Source organism: Prionailurus bengalensis, chromosome C2, assembly GCF_016509475.1.
Source record: "Prionailurus bengalensis isolate Pbe53 chromosome C2, Fcat_Pben_1.1_paternal_pri, whole genome shotgun sequence".
Taxonomy (NCBI): domain Eukaryota; kingdom Metazoa; phylum Chordata; class Mammalia; order Carnivora; family Felidae; genus Prionailurus; species Prionailurus bengalensis.
In genome coordinates, this window is record NC_057350.1 from 26,580,922 (window position 1) to 26,596,517 (window position 15,596).

The window sequence follows — 15,596 nt, forward strand, 5'->3', positions numbered from 1 at the left end:
TGCAATCCTGGTCTCTGTATTACCTTCCAATCTGTCTGTTTGTTTTTTGTTTCTTCCAGTAATTTCTCCTCTATCCTTTAAATATGGATGTTACCCATGGTTCTGCCTTTTCCTCCTATGTTATTCTCCACTTTCTGCCTTTGCTGCTTCATCTACGTCCAAATGACTTCCAAATCTTTCTGTAAACATAGAGGGCCATCTTCAAAAAGATGTCCTATAGGCGCCTCACATTCTACCCCAAACTGAATCACTATGCACATGGTGAAGTTCAGTTTGAATAGTCACAAACTGGGAGGCATAAATGTAACTTTATGTTCTATAGTATTTCATTTACCTCCCAAGAGATAGCATACTTATTTAGAAGACAATACGTTCTCAAGATCATAAAAGCCATATATAAAAGACCCACCGCTAATATCATCCCCAATGGAGAAAAACAGAGATTTCCCCCTAAGGTCGGGAATAAGACAGGGATGTCCACTGTCACCACTCTTATTCAACATAGTATTGGAAGTCTTAGCCTCAGCAATCAGACAACACAAAGAAATAAAAGGCATCCAGATCATCCAGGAGGAGGTCAAACTTTCACTCTTCGCAGATGACATGATACTCTATATGTGGAAAACCCAAAAGATTCCACCAAAAAAACTGCTAGAACTGATTTATGAATTCAGCGAAGTCACGGGATATAAAATCAATGTACAAATTGGTTTCATTCCTATACACCAACAATGAAGCAACAGAAAGAGAAATCACGGGATTGATCCTATTTACAATTGCACCAAAACCCATAAAATACCTAGGAACAAATCTAACCAAAGAGGTGAAAAATCTGTATACTGAAAACTATAGAAAACTTATGAAAGAAATTGAAGAAGACACACACACACACACACACACAAATGGAAAAAGATTCCATGCTCCTGGATAGGAAGAACAAATATTGTTAAAATGTCAATACTCCCAAAGCAATGTACATATTCAATGCAATCCGTATCAAAATAACACCAGCACTCTTCACAGAGCTAGAACAAACATCTTAAAATTTGTATGGAACCAGAAAAGACTCTGAATAGCCAAAGCAATCTTGAAAAAGAAAACAAAAGCAGGAGGCATCACAAACCCGGATTTCAAGATGTATTACAAAGCTGTAATCATCAAGACAGTACGGTACTAGCACAAAAACAGGCGCTCAGATCAATGGAACAGAATAGAGAACCCAGAAATGGACCCACAAACATATGGCCAACTAATCTTTGACAAAGCAGGAAAGAATATCCAGTGGAATAAAGAGTCTCTTCAGCAAGTGGTGTTGGGAAAACTGGACAGCGACATGCAGAAGAATGAACCTGGACCACCTTCTTACACCACACACAAAAATAAACTCAAAATGGATGAAAGACCTAAATGTAAGACAGGAAGCCATCAAAATCCTCGAGGAAAAAGCAGGCAAAAACCTCTTTGATCTTGGCCACAGCAACTTCTTACTCAACACGATTCCAGAGGCAAGGGAAACCAAAGCAAAAATGAACTATTGGGACCCCATCAAAATAAAAAGCTTCTGCACAGCAAAGGAAACAATCAGAAAAACTAATACTAAATTCCCGATGGAATGGGAGAAGACATTCGCAAATGACACATCAGATAAAGGGTTAGTATCCAAAATCTATAAAGAACTTATCAAACTCAACACCCAAAAAACAAATAATCCAGTGAAGAAATGGGCAAAAGACATGAATAGACACTCCTCCAAAGAAGACATCAGATGACCAACACATGAAAAAATGCTCAACATCACTAATCATCCGGAAATACAAATCAAAACCACATTGATATACCACCTCACACCTGTCAGAAGGGCTAACATTAACAACTCAGGCAACAACAGATGTTGGTGAGGATGTGGAGAAAGAGGATCTCTTGTACACTGCTGGTGGGAATGCAAAGCGGTGCAGCCACTCTGGAAAACAGTATGGAGTTTCCTCAAAAAATTAAAAATAGAACTACCCTACAACCCAGCAATTTTACTGCTAGGTATTTATCCAAGGGATATGGGTATGCTGTTTAGAAGGGACACATGCACCCCAATGTTTATAGCAGCACTATCAACAATGGCCAAAGTATGGAAGGAGCCCAAATGTCCATCAATGGATAAATGGATAAAGAAGATATGGTATATACATACAATGGAGTATTACCCGGCAATCAAAAAGAATGAAATCTTGCCAGTTGCAACTATGCGGATGGAACTAGAGGGTACTGTGTTAAACGAAATTAGTCAGAGAAAGGCAAATATCATATGACTTCACTCATATGAGGACTTTAAGCTACAAAACAGATGAACATAAGGCAAGCAAAAAGAATATAAAAACAGGGAAGGAGACAAAATGTAAGAGACTCTCAAATATAGAGAACAAACAGAGGGCTGATGGAGGGGTTGTGGGAGGGGAGATGGGCTAAATGGGTAAGGGATATTAAGGAACCTACTCCTGAAATCATTGTTGTACCATATGCTAACTAACTTGGATGTAAATTATAAAAAAAAAAAGAAAAAGATAAACATTTCCAGGCACCATGAGCCCCTTTACACAGTTAATCCTCATTATCCCATAGGAAGCTACTGTTAGGATTTCTATCACCACATTTTAGCTTTGCCTAGCTTTGAATTTCATATATTTCATAGTAACATGAGGTTCAGGGGGCGCCCAGGTGGCTTAGTCCATTAAACGGCTGACTCTTGATTTGGGCTCAGGTCATGATCTGTCTGTTGTGAGATGAAGCCTTCTGTCGGGCTCACTGCTTAGCATTGGTGGAGCCTGCTTGAGATTCTCTCACTCCCTCTCCCTCTCCCCTGCTTGCACACACAATCTGTCTCTCTTGAAAAACAAAACAAAACAAAAACAAAAAACAAAAACCTGAGAGTCGTTCTAGCTGTTGAGAGGATCAATAGTTTGTTTTTTCTTATTGCTGAGGGTATTCCATTGTATAGATACATCATAATTTGTTTACCCATTCTCTTATTGATGGGCATTTGGATTATTTCCAGTTTGGGTTATTTTGAATAAAGTGTCTATAAAATTTATATACAAAAAAAAAAGAGAAGACAATAGGTTCATAATTACCTTCCAAACTCGGAATTTATGGGCCATGGTACACACCCTAAGTAAATGAGTTTGGTCTTCATTAATTGTTCATTCGTTAAATAAATTGTAAGTTAACTGATTATGTAGGGTAATGTTTTTCCACATTTCTGTGATAAGAATCATTTGGAGAGCTGGAGATTAATTCCACTAATTACAACAGGGCCTAGTATGGGCCAGTAACTTGAAAATTTTTATATTTGCAAATATCCCAAGATGATTATCAAGGAAATGTGGGAAAACTGGCTTGTAACCTGCTTTTCAGTCTTTTGATTTTAAGTCTTGAACTACTATTCCCTGAGTGACCAAAGGAAAAGTCTTGTCCAGTCCACTTTTAGGAAAGCAAAGTAAGTTTTCTAAACATTTGGTTTGATAAACTCTCCTCTTCGGAAGCATCCCAAATACTTTATTCCAGTTGTTTCCTAAAAGACACTATTTCTCATTTCCATTTTTAACCCAGCTCTTCTCGATCACGTTTTCCTTGGAGGCTCACCCCTTGAGTTGAGATAGCAATCCAATCAAATCATTGTTAAAAATTAGTTTCTTATTACAGGATTGTCACCTTAAGTACCTTTGCTTGCTTCTGTCTTGCTCTCTTATATCCAAAAACTTAACAAGTGAGGGTGCTTTGTATGGACTTAATATTTTGGCCTTTCCACCTGAAATCTCATATTAACAACCCCATGTATGTCAGCCTGAATTTCAGCTTTTTTTTTTTTTTTTTTTTTTAATCTTAGAAACATTGCTGATGATGTAGAAAATGGTAAAAATTATGGAGGATGTCACACCCTCCCGCCTGAGTTTGCCATTGACCTTCAGCCAGAGTTTAGGTTGTGAGGGTCAGAGATTTTCTCTTTGGGCACAATCGTGCGGATGGCGCTGAAGAGCATGAAGCTCTTGGCAAGAATCAGGGAAGCCTCTTCTTGCACACGTCCTGCATATCGCTGATGGTCATATCCACGCACAGGGCACACAGCTGGCCATGAAGTCTATGGCTGCGGCCTCTGGGAAGACGCAGCCACTTTCGTCCCTCACCACACTCACCCAGCTTGAGTTTAAGGTGCAGGTTGTGGACGTAGTTGGGGAAGAGGATGACGGAGCCCTCACGCGTGTAGGTGGTGGACAGCTTCAGGAAGAGCACCTGTCCTGCGCTGAACTGCTCTCTGCAGCTCCAAGGTGTGGTCCGCATAGTTCCCGCCCACAAACACGGTATTCTTCCCCAACTCCTGGAAGCCGGACAGCTGCCCACCGGCTGCCAGGGCTCTTGGCGGTTGCCCATGGAATCAGACGGATTTTGCAGGGCCGGTCACCTGACGCCTACGGCTACCGGGAGAGGACGAACTACCTAGGCGTCTTGCTTGGCGTTCTGCCGGCTGGCACCGCCCCGGCGCTCAGCCTTCTGGGAGCCACTCTCCGGCGATGTCAGCACTTGGGCCTGGTCCGTGGAGAGGTGGAGGTTCTAGAATATCTCCGTTTGTTCTCAGGTTTGAGGGCGGGTATTATGTTCTTACGCTTTTTAGACGTATAAATCAGTCTGTTCTGAGTATTAGTCTTTGTGGGTTTTTTTTTGTAATTTCTCAGTCTCTCAAATTTTCGTCCTACTCTCAAGGATTCTCTTTTCCCTTTCCTCTTTCCCAAGAGGGCATTTGAGTGCAGAAGGAAGCTTTTATAACCTCACAGCAGTGGGGGAGGGGCATCCGGATCATAGCTCTTTTCCACTCACTCTTGTGATGTCCAGCCCACTTCAGCAGGTCTTTGGTACCCGTCTGTGTCTTTTGCACATAGAATGGCTTGTTTACCTGGTCTGTTAACTATCTTGAGCTGGTCTCCACTGAGGTGTAAATTGTCCCACTGTGGTTTTGAGGTGTGTTCTCTTGGTGATTTCTTTCTTCACCACTGCCTCTAATGGTGTGGTTGCCCTTGCAACATTTCTGGTCTCTTCTATAGCTCATCCTTTCTGCACCTATCATGCAGAGGCATAGTCACCTCGTATGACTGCCTTCAGGTATTCCTGCTAGGAATCTCCCTCACAAATTGATGTTTTACAATACTTACGCCATGCTGGATATTGCACTACTTTCTCTACTGCGTTTCTTTAACTGTGATTCCCCAGACTAGGCCGGGGGAAGAATCAGCTCCAAGATTTTTAGATCTATCCTTTCCCTCCCTACAATGTATCCAGGTGTGTTTCATGTCTACTCCTCCTAAGGGGTCTTGGTTCCAGAACAAGTCAGTCTTCAGTGTGTCATTCAGGGTCTTGGAAGATCCAGAGATGGCATGCTTAAATTCGGCAATTTCAGAAGAGTTTAGCAGAGGGACTGTTTACTAAGGTGTGAGGAGACCACAGGGGACAGTGAAGGACTCAGGTTAGAAACAGCAGGATGGCCAGGCAGAAGTTGGGTATCCTTGGTAGATGAAGACAGCCTGTGACAATCCCACAAGGAAGGAGATAGTATCTTGACTCCCTTTTCTCCCTGTGATCTTTTCTAGATGCTCCTCATTGGCTGAATTCAATAAGAAGCCAGGGGGAGGGGAGCCTGTTAAATGCAGCCCATCCCTTGATAGAATCCAGCCCGTCTCTTGGGCCATGGAGCAGGTGAAGAATGGATCTGAAGGGTCAAGTGGAACATACCCAGCTGACTCGGCTTCCTGGAGGTACAGAGAAGATGTGTGTGTGTGTGTGTGTGTGTGTGTGTGTGTGTGTGTGTGTATGCACGAGTGTGACAGAGAGAGGAAGAGAGAGTAGGGGAGTAGGGGAATGTTCACAGAAATCATTGACTATAAAGAAATGTTACTGATGGAACAGTTGTTTTTCGTGTAAGTTGTATCTTGGAAGAAAGAAAAGGCTGAGGCCACCTCACAAGATCACATAGCTATATGACGACTATAGCTTGTCCTTTGTAGGTCTTATTCTCAGCACTAGTCATGGTAGCTAGCACACAGGAAATCTTCAGTAAGTATTTATTAATGTCTTTTTGTACTAGGGAAACAAATCTGAACTCAGGATGTGTTTACACAATGTGATGGTTAATTTCATGTGTCAACCTAATTGGCTAAGCGTTTCCTAAATATCTGGGGAAACATTTGTAGGTGTGTCTGTGTGGGTGTTTTTGGAAGAGATTAGCATTTGAATCTGTAGACTGAGTAAAGATCTGCCCTATGAACTAATAATGGTGAGGAGCCAATCTGTTGAAGGCAGAGAGAGGCAGAAGGGTGAAATCTCTCTCTTCTTGAGCTGGGACTTCCACCTTCTCCTGCCCTCTCACATTGGAGCTCTGAGTTCTCAGCCCTTCTGATTGTGGGACTTGCACTAGCATCTCCCCTCTTGTCTCACACGGCTTTGGCCTTGGACTGAATTATACTTTCTTGCTTCTCCAGCTTGCAGACGGCAGATCAGGGAACTTCTAGACTTTCATAACCATCCCAGTTAAATGCTATAATAAATCTCCTATGTGTATCTCTGTGTATCCTATTGGTACTATTTCTCTGAAGTCTAATACACACAGTTTGCTTAGTTGAATGTGATCCCTAAATTGGGCTGATGACTCTTGGAAATCGTCTTTCAGCAGTGATTAATTATCCTTGCTCGAATAACTTGATTGCTTATTTAATCAAAGAGGAGTGTCTTTAAGAATGTTGCACTAAAATTTGCTTTTACTTTGTTCTTTCTTTAGCAGAATTTGTCTGTTTACAACTCTTATTTTACAAACAAAATTTTTTTCTTTTCTTTTCTTTTAAAGAGAGAGAGAGAGAGAGAGCAGGAGCAGGGGAGAGGAGCAGAGGGAGAGAGAATCTCAAGCAGGTTCCATGCTCAGTGCGGAGCATGACATGTGGCTCAATTCCATTACTCTGAGATCATGACCTGAGACAAAATCAACAGTCTGACTCTCAACCCGTGAGCCACCCAGGTGCCCTTTTGTTTTCTTTATAAGTTTGCCTCTCCTGGGGTGTGTTGGTGGCTCAGTTGGTTAAGTGTTTGACTCTTGATCTTGGCTCAGGTCATGATCTCACAGTTCATGGGATTGAGCCCAGCGTCGGTCACTGTGCTGAGAGTTCGGAGCCTGCTTGAAATTCTCTCTCTCCCCCTCTGTCTGCCTCTCCCCTGTCACTCGTGTGCTCTCTCTCTCTCTTGCAAAATAAATAAATGAAACTGAAGCAATTTTTTCCCCTCCTCTCCTGTTTCCAGGGCTCTCCCTGGCTGACTTAAATAAAAAGTGGCGCTGCTTCTGCCCATCCTTTTCCATCTTTAGAAACAGCCACATGATGTGATTCTGTAGTCTTCCTTGGAGATAATCTCCATGATCAGGCTTTCTCTTCTAACCTCTACTGATCTTGGTGGCCATCCTGGGAACCCTCCTCATTTTCCCTGTCAGCCTGTTTCTGGTCTAGATGGGTATTAAGGATGTGGGATGATTATACACCCTAATGCCTAATCCATAGCTATCGTATTATAGAGCTTGCTTTTAAAATCTGTCATGGGATATTATTTCTGGTATATTTTTTTCATTTCTTTCCTCGCCTAAGTATACACATCTTTTTTTTTAAAGTTCTATTAAAATACATCTTATTTCAATCTGTATGTCTAACTTACTTTATACCTGTAAAGATAATATTATTTCTTATGTAAAGCAGCAAACTCAGTTACTGTGAAGGTCAGTCAGGGAACCATAGTGTGTGAAGCTGCCAGATCAGAGAAAGTGCATGATGTTAGGACTCTGGAAAGAGGAGTACATGCTTTACCTAAAGGTATGAAAATTTAACTTAAAAACAAAAATGCCTTTCTGGGAAAAATCAGTTTAAAAGTTGTCTACAGGCCTGATTCCATCTCTGACCTAAATCATTGACAAAAACATTAATAACACGGACACTCTATTGACATTCTTGCTCATTTATTCATTTAACAAATATTTATATTGAATGCTGCAGAGTCCCACGCACCCATTTAGAATGTTGCCCCTCTAGGGACGCTTGGGTGGCTCAGTCATTTGGGTGTCTGAGTTCGGCTCAGGTCATGATCTCATGGTTTGTGGGTTTGAGCCCCGCATCAGCCTCTGTGCTGACAGCTCAGAGCCTGGAGCCTGCTTCGGATTCTGTGTCTCCCTCTCTCTCTGCCCTTCCCCTGCTCATGCTCTGTCTCTCGCTGTCTCTCAAAAATAAACGTGAAAAAATTTGTTTAGAATGTTGCACCTTTAAATATGAATACGAATACTAACACTAATAACGATACTAAGAATTTGTTTTTGGCTCTCAGGTTTTCTGGGTCTAGGAAAACAGGTGGAAAACTAAATGTCTAGTTATAGAACCATATCATGGGCTTCCAGAGAGTTTGGGAACCTAAAAGAGGGATTGGGTGACAGTCAAGGACTTAATGCTTAACAGAAGAGCCAGTTTGTGGTATATGCAACCCTAGAAGTGTATATTCCAAAAAGATAAAGTACTCATATTTTGCTCCCAAGGTATACACTATTATTTTTTAAAAGTTTTTAAGGGGTGCCTGGGTGATTCAGTTGGTTGAGCATCTGACTCTTGATTTTGGCTCAGGTCATGATCTCATGGTTCATGAGATGCAGCCCCACTACGGGCTTCACGCTGACAGCATGGAGCCTGCTTGGGATTCTCTCTCTCCTCTCTCTGCCCTTCTCCCAGCTTGCACGTGCACGTGCTCTTTCTCAAAATAAATAAATAATTAAACTTAAAAAAGGTTTTTTATTTTGAGGCACTTGGGTGGCTTGGTTGGTTGAACGTCCAACTCTTGATTTCAGCTCAGGTCATGATCTCAGGGTTGTGGGATCGAGCCCTGCTTTGGTCTCCCCTCTGACAATGCAGAGCCTGCTTGGGATTCTCTCTGCCCCTCCCCTGCTTGTGCTTTCTCTTTAAAATAAAAAAAACAAGTTTTTATTTATTTATTTTTAACGATTTATTTTTGAGAGAGAGAGAGAGAGAGAGAGAGAGAGAGAGAGAGAGAGAGAGAGAGCATGAACGGAGGAGAGGCAGAGAAAGAGAGAGAGCGACACAGAATCCATAGCAGGTCCCAGATTCTGAGCTGTCAGCATAGAGCCTGATACAGACCTTGAACCCATGAACTATGAGACAATGACCTGAGCTGAAGTCAGATGCTCAACTGACTGAGCCACCCAGGCATCCCTAAAAAAAAGTTTAAAAATTTTAATTCCAGAATAGTTAACATGTAGTGTCATATTAGTTTTAGGTGTACAATATAGTCATTCATCAATTTTATACATTACTTAATGCTCATCATAAGTGTACTCTTTAATACCCATCACCTATTTTACCCATCCCCTACCTACCTCCCCTCTGATAACCATCAGTTTCTTCTCTGTAGTTAAGAGTCTGTTTCTAGGTTTGTTTCTCTTTTTTCCCCCTTATTAATTAGTTTTGTTTCTTAAATTCTACATACAAATGAAATCAAATGATGTCTTTTTCTGACTTATTTCACTTAGCATAATACTCTCTAGCTCCATCCATTTGTTACAAGTAGCAAAATTTCATTTTCTTTTGTGGCTGAATACTATTCCATTGTGTGTGTATATATATATATATATATATATATATATATATATATATCATGTCTTTATTCATTCATCTATTGATGTATACACTTGAGCTGCTTCCATAATTTGGCAATAAATAATGCTGCAATAAACATAGAGGTGCATATGTCCTTTTAAATTAGTAGTTTTGTATTCTTTGGGTAAATACCCAGTAGCACCGTTACTGGATCATAGAGTAGTTCTATTTTTAACTTATTGAGGAACTTCTGTAGTGTTTTCCACAGTTTGCATTCCTACCAAATGCATGAGGGGTCTTTTCCTCCACATCCTTGCAAACACTTGTTGTTTTCTTGTATTTTTGATTTTAACCATTCTGGCACATGTGAGGTTTTGATTTACATTTCCCTGATGATGAGTGATGTTGAACACCTTTCCATGTGTGTGTCTATTGGCCATCTGTATGTTTTCTATATTATTATATTTTTGAGTTAACATGTCTACTAGGTTGAGAATGGAATTAAAATGCTGCTTTATTTTACCAGGAGTCCTATTCTTTCCATATTAGAAGAAATTTCAGGTACTAAGGAATTGTGAATGAAGACAGAGATGATGTAATCTAGTGATCCCCAACATTTTCACCCCTGGAACAAACACCAAGGATGATTATGTTGTACTCAGAACACTGTCATCCACATATTCTGATTCGAGAAATGCCAAAGAGTTTTGCAGGAAATCAAGCACATAGAACTATAGACTATTTTTTTAAAACCCCATCTAGCTTTCTCTTTTTTCTTTTAAAAACATATACATAGAAAAAGTCACTAAGATGGGGCGCCTGGGTGGCGCAGTCGGTTAAGCGTCCGACTTCAGCCAGGTCACGATCTCGCGGTCCGTGAGCTCGAGCCCCGCGTCAGGCTCTGGGCTGATGGCTCAGAGCCTGGAGCCTGTTTCTGATTCTGTGTCTCCCTCTCTCTCTGCCCCTCCCCCGCTCATGCTCTGTCTCTGTCCCAAAAATAAATAAACGTTGAAAAAAAAAAAAAAGAAAAAGTCACTAAGAAATTTTCAGTTAGAAAAGTATAATTTATGAGAATTACAATAGTTTGTAATCACCCAACTCTTAAGGGTAAATAAAGGCTATTATATGATATAAAGTAGCCTGTGTGTTATGAGCAATTTCATCTTTGTTGTCTGAAATGCTACTTCATTTACTCCACCTCAAAAGCAAGTGAAGTGCCAGTGACTGATTTTGACGTTATAATGGGGACAACCTTGGAACAGCTATACATTTTTAGAAGAAAATTATCTGTAAATCTTGATAATTTAACTATTACTAGATTGAACTGCCTGTGACACATTGCCCAGTTGCTTGTGATACAACAGTATGTCATGACATTGGGGTTGTGAGTTAATGCGCTAGTTCAGCTCTATTCTTTTGTCAGAGGTTAAAACCGAGACCTAAATAGTAACTTATGGAAGACCTCATGGTGCACTAATAACAGGACTGGGGCCAGGGGAGGGGAGTAAATCAATATAGAGTGCATGCTGTGCACCTGGTGTTGTCCGAGGCATTTTCTACACATTTTCCCCAATTTTCACAACTCTTCAAGGTAGATGTTAATTTTATCACTGTACAGAGGAGATAATAGATTCTCAGACAGTTTAACAGCTTGTTTAATAATATACAGCAGATAAGTCACCCAGCAGGGATTTAACACAGGTCTAAATCTCCTATTACGCTGCTATGCTTAAAAATAGAACCCATGTCTAAACTTCAGTTGTATGCTGTAAACTGCATTAAATAGCCTCTTTTTTTTTTTTTTAAAGTTTTAAAAAGGCAAATCTGTGCACTATTCTGGTATTATCAGGTTGTATTCCCACTTGCATAGACTTGTATTTGTCTCCATATTTTGTTACATATTTTGCTGATTGTTTTCAGATCAGAGTGGCACTACCCTACGTGTTTGAGTCAACTATTGGTGTCTATTGACAAAAAATACTTGGATTGATCAAAAAGAGTCAGGAATGCTAGCAAAATCGCTGAAAAATGACTGATCATATATTTAAACACACCTAGTTGACAATTTTCTTTAATACTAGTTCAACTTAATTGTGATTTTGGAACTTTGTTGTATTAGTCTTAATTTAATCATCAAAAAACTGATTATTGAGATAATTTAAGTAAAATTGCCTTTAGTGAATGGCATGAGGTTTAAATGAAATCTTTTTTTTTTAGTTTTTTTTTAATGTAAGTGAAATCTTAAAAAAAACCCTAATACTTTACCTACATACTCAGTTACTCAGCCATACACATTAGTTTGTCTATATAGTCTTTATAATAAATGTGAATTAAAACTGCAATGATAATAGATTTCTTTTTCTGTCATATCTCTATATAAACAGCCATTAAATAATTTATTTTGAAAGATGAATGGCAAGCTATGACCTTTGTAGTTCAAAAGTTGTGTCCAATTATGTTGTTTTTACAATATCAAGAGTTATGGTCAGAGGTGTTAGAATGATTTTAATTTTGCTTATTTCATGTATAAACCTTCTTTTGTGCTATTAGCATCCAATTTGTTTAGACCACAAATAGTTACATTATTTTATAAAGGATTAACCTTTATAAAAAAGTAGTGGAAAATTTATGTGTCATATATAAAATTGAATGAAATTTTCTGAGTTTTTTGAACAGTTATAATCTAGTGCAGCTTTAGCCAGGCTGAACTTGGTGGAAGTTGGAGCCTTTATTTCTGAATCCCATACTACACACAAAACAGGAGTTTGTTTGCTTAGTTGCTTTTACTGTCTGAATCAACCATTTATATTTCATGTATGTGTTCTATCTATAATTTATCTATCCATTCATCCATCTCTTATACAAACATATCTGTAAATAGTAGTTGATTTGTTGCAGTGATCCACATTTTACTCTATAAAATTCACTTCAGAAAGTTTAGTGAATTTGAAATCGTAAGAGACTTCAGTGTATCTCTGTATAAAATAGAGGTGAAGTTATATTCCAAAAGAAAGTTCACATTTTCCTTAGGAATTAGTTTGATGCTATTGAACTAACAGAAACTTGTAAAGCAAAATTCTGAGTCCAGCTGCTGTAGACCATGTCAATTAAAGATTAAAATATTTTGAATGATTCCAACTAAATATAATTTGTATATTTTTTTCTTCAGAATCAAATTATAAGTAATTAAAGTGAACACTGTTGTAAGGAAGGAAGAAACATATGGCTAATGACTGTGTTTCCTATAAGGCACACTACAGCATCGTCAAATCCTTTGTGGATTTGTCTAATTAGAAGGAAGAAAGGAAGGTAGGAAGGAAGGGAAAAATACATGAATGTGCTATAGTAAACCTCCTCACAGAGTGACTTGATACTCCACAGGAGTGCTTTCAAAGACTCTGTGGAGGTGTGAAGGCAGCAGGATTAGGAGAGGGAGAAGTTGAGCTGGGGTGCATTTGTAATAGAGATCTCAGCTCCTCTATGGGGAGATCTGGAAGTGTAAGGATTTCTAATTGAGTCAAAGGGCTTGGGTCTTTATACCACTGCATCATTCATTGGTTATAGGCTGCCCCTGAGGAGGGGGTATGACATAAGGCCTTCGTCTAAGGACATTTCCTGGAGAGGGACTCATGGGCAAGCTGTCTGCAGTCAACACTCCCAGGAGCTAAGGGAGTGACTGGGTGCTTAGAGTCAGACTTAGGCAGCACACAGTATTTATCTACTAGAATGGAAGACTCTCTTGACATAAGCGTGTCTTGTCTTTTTAAAAGACTCTTTAATATAAACATCCTATTAGAGATAATTCAGTAATTCCTCCGGTCTCCTCTACAGTGAGAGCCCTATCTAAATTGATGTTGGATCTATTGGCTAGGAGCCTGCTTAGATCTTTTGGGTGTCTTCCCCGGGCCAATCCTTCTCACCTCTTTTAATGGGATGCAGGCTGGTCCTGCTTAAGAGGGAACAGTATCTGGCAATGACTGCTCACCTGACTTCTAATCATTGCCGATGTCTGTCTCTGTGAACTCCTAGATGCCCTGCTACTGGGTACCACATAGATGAATGGGTACAAACAGTATAGTAAGAAAGGGACAAGAGATGTGATACTCTCATGCCTTCAACACCTTGCTAGACGTTTGACTGCCTGCTTCACTGTTAGCTGGTTATTCACCAGGTCTGGCCCTGCGACAGTGAGCTTTTTCTTTGGGACTTAGTTTACTTCCTGGTCTAAGGTCGTATTCAAACTAATTCTGACTTAGCCCTAGACTTTCTCTACAGCGTTAAAACAATGGAAATATCCTGTGTAGTGCTCTTACTATTCATCTGTAATGTCAAGTTGTAAGAATTTTGCAAGGCAAATTTTGAGCAGTGGAAAATTTATGTGTCATATATAAAATTGAATGAAATTTTCTGAGTTTTTTGAACAGTTATAATCTAGTGCAGCTTTAGCCAGGCTGAACTTGGTGGAGGTTGGAGCCTTTATTTCTGAATCCCATGCTACACACAATTAATTTTGCATACATTGAGAGTTTACAGCTGTATGGAAAATGAATGATTTGTTAGATTTAACACACTATGATTCTAAGTCAAAAGAAGAGAACTACTTTGATTCATTAAATGACTCTACTTGTTACTGTCTTGATTTCTGCTCAGCTACATCATTCATAGAAAAGAAGGAAGGAGATATTGTAATTTGTTGATTCTTTTCTCTATTTTATTCCCAAGTTGATGGTTTATACCTCTCTGTTTCTGTCTCTCTCTCTCCCTTTTTTAAATTCTAGGTTTAGGCTCAGTCTACCACTTAAAGGGCAATAAGTTCAAGAAAAAGGCAATGCCTATATTTCCCAATCAGATGTCCAATAATGACTCCATAATAGAGGTATACTTTAGAGGAACAAAACTATAATCTATATGTAAAATAAAAATTACTTGGTTGAACGTACATGACAAAGCTGGATTCCACCAAAAAACATTTTCTTTTAGTGATAGATGGTGAGACTTTAAGTACCTGAAGTATATAAAATTAAAAAAAAAATTAAATGTTTATTTTTGAGAGAGAGAGAGAGAGAGAGAGAGCGAGCGAGCAGGGGAGGGACAGAGAGAGAGGGAGATAGAATCTGAAGCAGGCTCCAAACTGTCAGCACAGAGCCAGATGCAGGACTCAAACTCACAAACTGCGAGATCATGACCTGAGCAGAAGTGGGATGCTTAACTGACTGAGCCACCCAGGTGCCACTAAAATTTTTAAACTGGCTTAAGTGCAAAAACAAAGCCAAATTATCAAAGTCTTGAATTCTGAAGTCTCAAATACATGAATATACTAAAAAAATTTTTTTTAATGTTAATTTTTGAGACAGAGACAGAGCATGAGCAGAGGAGAGGCAGAGAGAGAGGGAGACATAGAATCTGAAGCAGGCTCCAGGCTCTGAGCTGTCAGCACAAAGCCCAATGAGGGGCTCGAACTCACAATCTGTGAGATCATGACCTGAGCTGAAGTTGGATGCTCAGCTGACTGAGCCACCCAGGAGCCCTTCTTTTTCTTTCTTTTTTTTTTTTTTTTAAAGTTTATTTATTTATTTTGAGAGGGAGAGAGAGTGCGAGTGGTGGAGGGGCAGAGAGAGAGAGGGAGAGATTATCCCAAGCAGCCTCTATGGAGCCCGACGTGGGGCTCGATCCCACAGCTGCAAGATTATAACCTGAGCCAATATCAAGCTTAACCGACTGAGTCACCCAGGCTCCCCTCAAATACATGAATATACTTTGACAGAACTATATACTAAATTTATTCACTCAACAGATATTTAGCAAACACCCAATATCAATATACCATCAACATAGAAGTAGTGTGTTTCTGAGAGGGATGTCAGCAACGTGGCTGAATGAGACGTCTCTAATCATGTTCTCCCCTCAACAAAAACAATTTGGTATCCA

At 39.7% G+C, this 15,596-nt stretch overlaps 1 pseudogene; it reads right to left on the reverse strand.

Moving 5' to 3' along the window:
• Positions 1-3,497: 3,497 nt before the first annotated feature.
• On the reverse strand, positions 3,498-4,420 carry LOC122490947 (annotated as a pseudogene).
• Positions 4,421-15,596: the final 11,176 nt, after the last annotated feature.